Source organism: Theropithecus gelada, chromosome 7b (genome assembly GCF_003255815.1).
Source record: "Theropithecus gelada isolate Dixy chromosome 7b, Tgel_1.0, whole genome shotgun sequence".
NCBI classification, from domain to species: Eukaryota; Metazoa; Chordata; class Mammalia; order Primates; family Cercopithecidae; genus Theropithecus; species Theropithecus gelada.
Genome location: NC_037675.1, coordinates 46,309,131 through 46,320,499, shown reverse-complemented (window position 1 = coordinate 46,320,499; position 11,369 = coordinate 46,309,131). Strand labels below are relative to the sequence as shown.

The window sequence follows — 11,369 nt, the reverse complement described above, 5'->3', positions numbered from 1 at the left end:
CTGCTCTAGAAAATATGTAAGCTGTATAAACAACAGTAACAACTAGGGAGGGCATGAAAATCTAATTTCTGTAAATCAATTCAATTCAGTAGATCTCATAGCCTTATTATCTGGAGGAAAATCAGAACATACAGGCCCTAAATTTAGTCATAAACTTTAGTCTAGGTATATTTTCCAGTAATTATTCAGAAGAAGGTGGTAGTCGTGGGGACTCAGTCCCAGAAGCAGCCGTCACTTGCCATTATATCAGACTCTGTTGCATTAAGCTTTCCAAAAATAGAATTCACATCTTCAAATTCACATATTCCTTCGGGTATCCCCAACAGAATTATCCCCCAGTGGACAAACATTATGTTCTTACCTTTGACAATCATTTCAACTGTGATACAGGAATTCGATTCTAAAAATTCAGGGATAGGATCAGCTCTTTGCAGTCCCTCCTAGCTCTAAATTTTAGGAAACAGTGGGTGCCGCTTTTTCCCAATGTGAAGCCACATGGGCTGGGTCCTTTTTCTCCCTCACATCACAGAAAGTAAAGTAAGCAAATAAGGGAAAAATCAGATTTTCGTTCACTAAAAGTGTTCTTTTTATTTGCCTACATGTTTAGTATTTCTGGTGCTCTTTATTCCTTTGCTTAGATCTAAGTTTCCCTCTGCTATCACTTCAGTTTGAAGAACTTGCTTTAACATTTTCTGTAGTGCAGTCTGCTAGGATGGTTTTTAAAAATGACTGCATATTCTTTTACTTTGTTTCCATTGAGACATTGGGTCTTTGTTCCTTCTTCTTGAATCTGGGTAGACTAGTAGACTTTGACCTACAGAGTACAGTAAAAATGAAACTCCGTGGCTTCTGAGACTAGGTTGTAAAAGACCATGCAATTTCTGCCTTATTCACTTGAATACTTGCTCTTAGAGCCCTGAGCCATGATGTGAGAAGACCCCTATCCTGGACAGGCTATATTCTGGGCAGCGGAGCCAGCTGAGCCCAGCCTTCTAGTCATTCCTGCCACAATGCCAGATATATGAGTGAAGGTCTCTAGATCCTCCACACTTCCTATTCACCAGGTAAATACTACTGATGACCTCCCTTGATACTAAAAGGAGTAAAAAGATCACCCAGCTGAAACCTGCCCAAATCTCTCATTCTCTTAATCATGAGATATAATAAAATCATTATTGTTCTAAGCAACTATTTTTTGAAGCCCATTTATACATCATTAGATAAGTAGAACAGAATTTGGGGTGCCATTGTAATAAAAACCTAAAACGTGGGCATTGCTTTTGGGACAAGATGTAAGGAAGAACTTGAAAGAGCTTTGAGGAGACTGTTAGAATCCTGACAGGCAGTGAGGAGGATGTCAATGAGGGCTTCGAGGCAAGTAAGGAAAATGTTATTGGAAGCTAGAGGAAAGGAGGCCCTTGTCATGTCCTGGCAGATGGTTTAGCAAATATGATAACACAGCAAATAGAAAATGTATTTAATGAACTGCTGTATCTGGCCTAGATTCCCAGGAAGAACTTTGAAAGTATCAACTGTTTTTTGTTTGTTTTTGAACTATGAATCATAAGGTCTGGCTAGACAAATCTACACTAAAGAAATTATTCAATTTTCAAACAGAATTTAGAAGAGTTATGTAGGAACTAGATCTGAAAATGAAACTATTTCTTGTTGTTATTTTCTCCCAGCAGAAGATGCTCAAAGTATGACAGAGCTGCAGGGCAAAGATAAAATTCTAAGGTCTTCTTAGAAAAACATTAGTTCGGCCGGGCGCGGTGGCTCAAGCCTGTAATCCCAGCACTTTGGGAGGCCGAGACGGGCGGATCACGAGGTCAGGAGATCGAGACCATCCTGGCTAACACGGTGAAACCCCGTCTCTACTAAAAAATACAAAAAACTAGCCGGGCGCGGTGGCGGGCGCCTGTAGTCCCAGCTATTCAGGAGGCTGAGGCAGGAGAATGGCGTGAACCCGGGAGGCGGAGCTTGCAGTGAGCTGAGATCCGGCCACTGCACTCCAGCCTGGGCGGCAGAGCGAGACTCCGTCTCAAAAAAAAAAAAAAAAAAAAGAAAAACATTAGTTCAAGATAGAAATAAATCCAGGGATGTGATTGTAAGCCTTTTGTTAAGAGTTCAGAAACAGATAAAAGACCTTGTAAGATTCTGTTAACTTAAATTTGTGAGATGTACAAAGTTAGAAAAGAGAGTTTTATTTTTTATAAAGGGTTGCAGTTTGCAGGCTGGCCATCCTGACAGGCTAGGAAGCATAGCCTTCAGTGGAGACAGAAAGCAAGCACTTAGAGGGAGGGAAGGGTGGAACAGGGATTTATGTCAAATGGGTTAGCTAAGTATACGTAATCAACAGGTTATAGGAGGAGCTATAGATATTCACAAAGCGGGGCATGCAAGCATAGTAAGCAAAAATGCATGTTACATGCATCCCATGTTCACTTTAGGGTGGAGACTTAACATTTAAATGCATTATAGATTTGGGTCTCATATGTCAAAGGTGAAGGCACTCAGTACAGCCTTTGTAAACCAGCCAGAACCAGTCTAGGGTCAGTGGTCTCTTATCAGGAGAAAGTTACTAAAATCGGCCTCTTGTCCAATCAAAGCTACAGTTGTGGTTTGAAGAACAGAGGTGTCAGTCAGTGTCTGGTGGTTGATGAGCTGCAGTTGTTTCAGTATTGCTTACCTCAAGGCCAGTGCTTAATTAGCTGCTAGAGAAAAAGAAGAATCTGTGGCAGTTAAAACATACTTTAGTCTTTAAGTGTAGGGGTGCACGACTTAAACCTTGTTTGGCGTGGCCTTAGGTCTTGTTGATAATTTGGTATCATATTGCCACAAAGTTCAAAGTCCATTCCATTAGTCTTATGATCTCTTATTTTATCAGTTCTTAAGGGGTTAAAATACAGACTCTCAAACATCAAGGTTTCTAAGAATCTTAAGGGCATTGCCCCATAGCAGCCTCACAGGGAGCCTGAGGTAGAAAAGGGCCTATCTAGAAGATATTTATGGATGTGGCTTTTACCTAACAAAATCGATTATCAGTTGATACACAAAAGAATCCGCAAAATTTTACAAGTCATTGCGTCAGTTCACATTAAAACAAACAAAAATACACCAGAGACTATACAAAGTGAAAAATGACTTCTGGACCCTCAAACTTCTATGAGCAGGCAGCAGGCTGAGGAGGCTACTTATCTGTGAAAATTGAACAGTTCTTGCAGAAAAGAATGTCTGAGAGGGCAAAACCAAGATCCCAAAGGGAAGAGCCAAAAACCATAGAAAATCATTCTCAGAAAGCAGGATTGGGCCTAACTGCAAAATAGTAACATATGCCCAGGTAGATTTTAGAATTTCAGTGGATTGGTGATTTCCTATTTTCCTCCTTTATTTAATGGAAATATTTATTGCAGTTATTCTATTCCTGTCCCACTATTGTATGTTGGCCATGTATGGGATAGGTAATTTGTCTTGCTAGTTCACAGGTTTTCAGATCAAGAGTATCTGAACAGTATGGATGGAGCCTCATCCATACCTGGACTTGATTTATTTGTCTCACCCACTAGAGTGTGCTTATTTGCAAACATCCACCTGGGATGAAAAACTCTACAAAGCCTGGTCCAGTATTGCCTATCAGCTGATTTCGAATGTTTAGCAGCTGAAGATGAACACAAGGAATTTTGCCCAAATTCTTGAAGTCAATGAAGTTCTGAGGTTTGAAAGAGCTACATTCTTGGTTATTTCCCATTACCACTGCAAAGAGCATCATGATAGCCACAGATTTGAGAAGATCAGCAACATCATTAAGCAGTTCAGCTGAGCTGCAGTAAATTGGCCCCTTCTTTCCAGAGCATGGAAGTTATGAATTCTAACTTCACTGCATTCATTGACATCTTCACATCAAACATCTAGGTGCCCCTTGTTATGTCAGATCCCTAGATGCCTTCTGTAGCTACTCTGATCAACAGTTGTAAAACCAGGAAGCACTGAAAATCTGGAGAGTGGATGGCCCTAAGCACGGTCTCTTTATGCGTTGAATATTGCCAAATGCTCTTTCTGAAAATGCTGAATTGCCTTTTCTGGGGAGCATATATGCTTTTTAATATTCATAATATTGTGTGCTTAAAAGTGGACTTTGATGCTGGGGGCAGTGGCTCACGACTGTTAATCCCAGCACTTTGGGAGGCCGAGGCGGGCGGATCACAAGGTCAGGAGATGAAGACTATCCTGGCTAACACTGTGAAACCCCGTCTCTACTAAAAATACAAAAAAAATTACCCGGGCGTGGTGGCGGGCGCCTGTAGTCCCAGCTACTCAGAGACTGACGCAGGAGAATGGCGTGAACCCGGGAGGCGGAGCTTGCAGTGAGTCGAGATCGTGCCACTGCACTCCAGCCCGGGCGACAGAGCGAGACTCTGTCTCAAAAAAACAAAACAAAACAAAACAAAATAAAAAACTACACAAAAAAACAAATGTTATTAAAAGTATTTTTAAAAACATTTAACTGATTTTTCTATTGAGGGAAACAGCTTAATAGTGGAATGTACGAAAACCTACCTGTTTCCTTTGTAAGACTCTAGACAGAGAGATCCATGCCTGCAATTCAAGTAAAAGAAAGCCATTTTAGAATCTGGAGTTTGTCTTCTTGTAGATAGAATAATGTTATGAACTGAATGTTTGTGTCCCCTCCACCTCCATTCGTATGTTGAAATCCTCAATGTGATGGTTCTAGGTGGTGGGGTCTTTGGGAGGCTATTAGTTCGTGAGGGTGAAGCCCTCACAAATGAGATTAGTGTCCTTATAAAAGGGGCCCCAGGGCTGTGGTGGCGGCGGTGGAGGCTGAGGCGGCGGCTGAGGTGGCGACGGAAAAAACAGAAGATGGCAGATTTTTTGAAAGGACTGCCTGTCTACAACAAAATCAATGTTTGTCTATTTCACGCGGACTCCGATGCAAAACCTCGAACCGACGGCCCTCAGTCTACCTGCCCACCCGAGAATACCCGTCTGAACAGATCATCGTGACCGAAAAGGCAAACATCCTCCTGTGCTACCTGCATCAGCAATGGATAAAAAGAACGCTGCCAATAAGAGAGACCAGGAGCAAGGGGAACTGGAAGGCGAGAGTTCGGCGCCCCTCCGCAAGGTGGCGCGGATCGACAGCTCAAACATGCAGGAGGACACTACCCCACAGGCGTCTCCTGCCGGGTCTGCTCCTCGATCGCTCACCCGCCCGCCTCCTGGCCTGCGCATTCACAGCCTGCGTCCACACCATTTCCAACCTCATAGGAGCCGACGTATTTATTTTTCTTGAGTTTTTATTTATGCTGTAACCTGTAACAAGCGTTGGTTAAAGGGGACATCAGACCCAGTAGTGTGATGCTGGTAGATGCTTTTTTTAAAAAAAGCCACATTGTCCCTCCGACCCCCACCTTCCGCCTGTTCAGTTCCACCACTCCCGCCCCCAGTTCTCCAGAGAACCAGAGCGTGCCTCTGAGGGTCTCTAGCGAGACTTCACTGTGGCCAGGCGGCAGGGGCGGGCCCGGGGCGGCCGACCCACCAGGACAGCCGGGCTACCTTCTCCAACACTGGTCCAGGCCCTTGAGACTCGGTCTTGTCCCGCGTTCCACCCGGAACTCTCCCATTCCCAGACCTCACTGAGCTTGCGCTCATGTTGCGGAGAAGTTGGCCCTTGGGATCCTTCTCTTGAGTCATTTTATCATGGACTCGTGCATGTTCCGTGTCCACCCCAACAAAAGGGTCTTTCCTACTTGGAAAAAAAAAAAAAGGCGGCAGAGAGCTCTCCTGCCCCTTTCCCACCATGTGAGGGAGGATACAGTGAGAAGTTACCAGTCTGCAGCCTGGAAGAGGGCTCACATCAAAACTTGACCATGCTGCCACTCTGATCTTGGACTCCTAGCTTCCAGAATATTAGTGAGTATCCATAATGACTGGGCTTCAGAATCATTTGTGAAATTAAAAATAATACAGATGTGAGGGTCCTATCCCTAAAGATTCTGAAAAAGTAGATTTCAGTGGGGTCTAGAAATCTGTATTTAAAAAAAAAACACACACAAAAAAAACAAAAAACTTTTTCAGATAACTGTGTTGTTTCCCAGCTTAAAAACCACACGGAGATGGAATGTATCTATTGATTAGTAAGAAAAAATAAGCCGGTATCATCCAGGACTCTTTTGGTTACAAATGTCAGAAACTCAAACAAGCTTGAGAAAAATGGGATTTATTGGTTCATATAAGTGGAAAGTTCAGAGTAGAACTGGCTAGAGTACTCCATTGGTGCCTTACAGGGGCTCACATGGTATCATTAGCTTCCTCTCGGTTTCTTTGCTCCTTCTTTCAGCCCTACCAACAGGTGTTTTTGTGCAGTGGGGAAGGTGGCTCCCACAGCTGTAAGCTTTCGTTTTTATTGTTCATGATTCAAAAGGAAGAAAGAAGAGACCTTTCCTCTTCCAGTATTCTCATGTCAATCTGCATGAATGGTCTCTGGCCATCACCCCTTTGACCAATCACCAAGAAAAGGAAGATGGCTGTATGATTAACCAGGGGTCAAAGGGGGCCTGGTGATTATCGTTTTTACCAGAACCATACATAATTGGTTTTTCAAGTAGGGAAACTTCAGTTTGAGTTATTGTGTCAGGGGTATAGAATGTACCTGTTACAATTTGAAAAATATGTCTTCTATCTCTCAACTCCGATCTTCATAGGTGTGGTAGGCAGCCTTCTAAGATGGCTTCCAATGATCCCCACCTCTTTGTATTCATACCATAATGTAATCCCCTCCCTTTGGGTGTGGACTGAACTTAATGACTTACTTCCAATGAATAGAATACAGCAAAAGTGATGGAATGTCACTTCCAAGATTGGGGTATAAAATATTATGACTTCCATCTTGTTGACACTTTTTCTCTTGCCTTTTTGGCTTGCTTGCTTTGATGAAGGAAGTTGCATGTTGGAGAGGCCCAAGTGGCAAGCAACTTCAGGCAGCCTCTGGCCAGCAGCCATCATGAGGCTTGCCAACAACCATATTGGTGAGCTTAGAAGTCCGTTCTCTGGCATCTTAACATAATCTTTTTAAATTTAAATTTTTAGTTAAAAATATTTGTTGTATGTTTAATTTTTGTGGGTACAAAGTTGGTGTATATATTATGGGTTACATGAGATATTTTGATACAGGCATGCAATACATAATAAGCACATTAGGGTAAATGGGGTATCCATCACCTCAAGTACTTATCCTTTGTGTTGCAAACAATCCAGTTACACTCTTTATTTCAAAATGTACAATTAAGTTATTTTTGACTATAGTCAAGCTATAACTTGACTATTTGTTGTACTAGCACATACTAGGTCTCATTCATTTTTTTAAACTATTTCTTTGTACCATTAACCATTCCCATTTCCCTCCACCACCCACTGCCCCAACAACCATTCCCAGCCTCTGGTAATCATCCTTCTACTCCATATTTTCATGTGTTCAATTATTTCAATTTTTAGCTCCCATAAATAATTGAGACATATGAAGTTTGTCTCTCTGTGCCTGGCTTATTTTACTTAATATAATGACCTCTAGTTCCATCCATGTTGTTGCAAATGACAGGATCTCATTTTTTATGGCTGAATATACTCCATTGAGTATGTGTACCACATTTTCTTTATCTAGTCATCTATGGATGGATACTTAAGTTGCTTCTAAATCTTGACTGTTGTGAATAGTACTGCAACAAACATGGTAGTGCAGATATCTCTTCAGTATACTGATTTCCTTTCTTTGGGGTATATACCTAGCTGTGGGATTTCTGGATCATGTGGTAGCTCTATTTTTAGTCCCTTTCTTCCTTTCTTCCTTTCTTCCTTTCTTTTCTTTCTTTCTTTCTTTCCTTTCTCTTTCTTTTTTTTTTTTTTTTTTTTTTTCTTTTTTTTTTTTTTTTTCTTTCTTTCTTTCTTTCTTTCTTTCTCTCTCTCTCTCTCTCTCTTTTTTTTTTTTTTTTTTTTCTATATTCACTAACACTCCCCCTCCTTCCCTCCCTCCCTCCCTCCCTTCCTTCCTTTTTTTTTTTTTTTTTTTGAGACAGGGTCCCACTCTGTCATTCAGTCTGGAGTGCAGTGGTGCCATTTCGGCTTACTGCAACCTCCACCCCCTGAGGTCAAGCGATCCTCCTGCTGTATCTTCCCTAGTAACTGGGACTACAGTTGTGCACCACCATATTCAACTAATTTTTGTATTTTTTTTGTAAAGATGGGGTTTCGCTGTGTTTACCAGGCTCATCTCAGACTCCTGGACTCAAGTGATACACCTGCCTCAGCCTCCCTCCTCCCCATGCCTGGCCTATTTTTAGTTTTGTAATGAACCTCCAAACTGTTCTCCATAGTGGTTGTATTAATTTACATTCTCGCCAACAATGTAAGAGGGTTCCCTTTTCTCCACATTCTTACTAGTATTTGTTATTGCCTGGCTTTGCATAAAAGCCTTTTTAACTGGGGTGAGATTACATCTTACTGTAGTTTTGACTTGCATTTCTCTAATGATCAAAGATGTAGAACATCTTTTTATATACCTGATTGCCATTTATAAGTATTTTTTTTTTTAATTTTTGTGATTGTATTTATTTTTATTTATTTTTTTATTTTTTTATTTTTTTATTTTTATTTATTTATTTTTATTTTTTATTTATTATTTATTTATTTATTTTTTAAATTAATTTATTATTATAATACTGTAAGTTGTAGGGTACATGTGCATAACGTGCAGGTTTGTTACATATGTATACTTGTGCCTTGTTGGTGTGCTGCACCCATCAACTCGTCATTTACATCAGGTATAACTCCCAATGCAATCCCTCCCCCCTCCCCCCTCCCCATGATAGGCCCCGGTGTGTGATGTTCCCCTTCCTGAGTCCAAGTGATCTCATTGTTCAGTTCCCACCTATGAGTGAGAACATGCGGTGTTTGATTTTCTGTTCTTGTGATAGTTTGCTAAGAATGATGGATTCCAGCTGCATCCATGTCCCTACAAAGGACACAAACTCATCCTTTTTTATGGCTGCATAGTATTCCATGGTGTATATGTGCCACATTTTGTTAATCCAATCTGTCACTGATGGACATTTGGGTTGATTCCAAGTCTTTGCTATTGTGAATAGTGCTGCAATAAACATACGTGTGCATGTGTCTTTATAGCAGCATAGCTTATAATCCTTTGGGTATATACCCAGTAATGGGATGGCTGGGTCATATGGTACATCTAGTTCTAGATCCTTGAGGAATCGCCATACTGTTTTCCATAATGGTTGAACTAGTTTACAATCCCACCAACAGTGTAAAAGTGTTCCTATTTCTCCACATCCTCTCCAGCACCTGTTGTTTCCTGACTTTTTAATGATCGCCATTCTAACTGGTGTGAGATGGTATCTCATTGTGGTTTTGATTTGCATTTCTCTGATGGCCAGTGATGATGAGCATTTTTTCATGTGTCTGTTGGCTGTATGAATGTCTTCTTTTGAGAAATGTCTATTCATATCCTTTGCCCACTTTTTGATGGGGTTGTTTGTTTTTTTCTTGTAAATTTGTTTGAGTTCTTTGTAGATTCTGGATATTAGCCTTTTGTCAGATGAGTAGATTGCAAAAATTTTCTCCCATTCTGTAGGTTGCCTGTTCACTCTGATGGTAGTTTCTTTTGCTGTGCAGAAGCTCTTTAGTTTAATGAGATCCCATTTGTCAATTTTGGCTTTTGCTGCCGTTGCTTTTGGTGTTTTAGACATGAAGTCTTTGCCCATGCCTATGTCCTGAATGGTACTACCTAGGTTTTCCTCTAGGATTTTTATGGTATTAGGTCTAACATTTAAGTCTCTAATCCATCTTGAATTAATTTTCGTATAAGGAGTAAGGAAAGGATCCAGTTTCAGCTTTCTACTTATGGCTAGCCAATTTTCCCAGCACCATTTATTAAATAGGGAATCCTTTCCCCATTTCTTGTTTTTGTCAGGTTTGTCAAAGATCAGATGGCTGTAGATGCGTGGTATTATTTCTGAGGACTCTGTTCTGTTCCATTGGTCTATATCTCTGTTTTGGTACCAGTACCATGCTGTTTTGGTTACTGTAGCCTTGTAGTAGAGTTTGAAGTCAGGTAGCATGATGCCTCCAGCTTTGTTCTTTTGACTTAGGATTGTCTTGGAGATGCGGGCTCTTTTTTGGTTCCATATGAACTTTAAAGCAGTTTTTTCCAATTCTGTGAAGAAACTCATTGGTAGCTTGATGGGGATGGCATTGAATCTATAAATTACCTTGGGCAGTATGGCCATTTTCACGATATTGATTCTTCCTATCCATGAGCATGGTATGTTCTTCCATTTGTTTGTGTCCTCTTTTATTTCACTGAGCAGTGGTTTGAAGTTCTCCTTGAAGAGGTCCTTTACATTCCTTGTCAGTTGGATTCCTAGGTATTTGATTCTCTTTGAAGCAATTGTGAATGGAAGTTCATTCCTGATTTGGCTCTCTGTTTGTCTGTTACTGGTGTATAAGAATGCTTGTGATTTTTGCACATTAATTTTGTATTCTGAGACTTTGCTGAAGTTGCTTATCAGCTTAAGGAGATTTTGGGCCGAGACAATGGGATTTTCTAAATATACAATCATGTCATCTGCAAACAGGGACAATTTGACTTCTTCTTTTCCTAACTGAATACCCTTGATTTCTTTCTCTTGCCTGATTGCCCTAGCCAGAACTTCCAACACTATGTTGAATAGGAGTGGTGAGAGAGGGCATCCCTGTCTTGTGCCAGTTTTCAAAGGGAATTTTTCCAGTTTTTGCCCATTCAGTATGATATTGGCTGTGGGTTTGTCATAAATAGCTCTTATTATTTTGAGGTACGTTCCATCAATACCGAATTTATTGAGCGTTTTTAGCATGAAGGGCTGTTGAATTTTGTCAAAAGCCTTTTCTGCATCTATTGAAATAATCATGTGGTTCTTGTCTTTGGTTCTGTTTATATGCTGGATTATGTTTATTGATTTGCGAATGTTGAACCAGCCTTGCATCCCAGGGATGAAGCCCACTTGATCATGGTGGATAAGCTTTTTGATGTGTTGCTGAATCCGGTTTGCCAGTATTTTATTGAGGATTTTTGCATCGATGTTCATCAGGGATATTGGTCTAAAATTCTCTTTTTTTGTTGTATCTCTGCCAGGCTTTGGTATCAGGATGATGTTGGCCTCATAAAATGAGTTAGGGAGGATTCCCTCTTTTTCTATTGATTGGAATAGTTTCAGAAGGAATGGTACCAACTCCTCCTTGTACCTCTGGTAGAATTCAGCTGTGAATCCATCTGGTCCTGGACTTTTTTTGATTGGTAGGCT

At 40.8% G+C, this 11,369-nt stretch overlaps 2 pseudogenes; both read left to right on the top strand.

Annotated features, from left to right (window-relative positions):
- The first annotated feature begins 3,556 nt into the window (after positions 1 to 3,556).
- Positions 3,557 to 4,037, top strand: LOC112629434 (annotated as a pseudogene).
- Positions 4,038 to 4,878: 841 nt separating this feature from the next.
- Positions 4,879 to 5,311, top strand: LOC112628389 (annotated as a pseudogene).
- Positions 5,312 to 11,369: the final 6,058 nt, after the last annotated feature.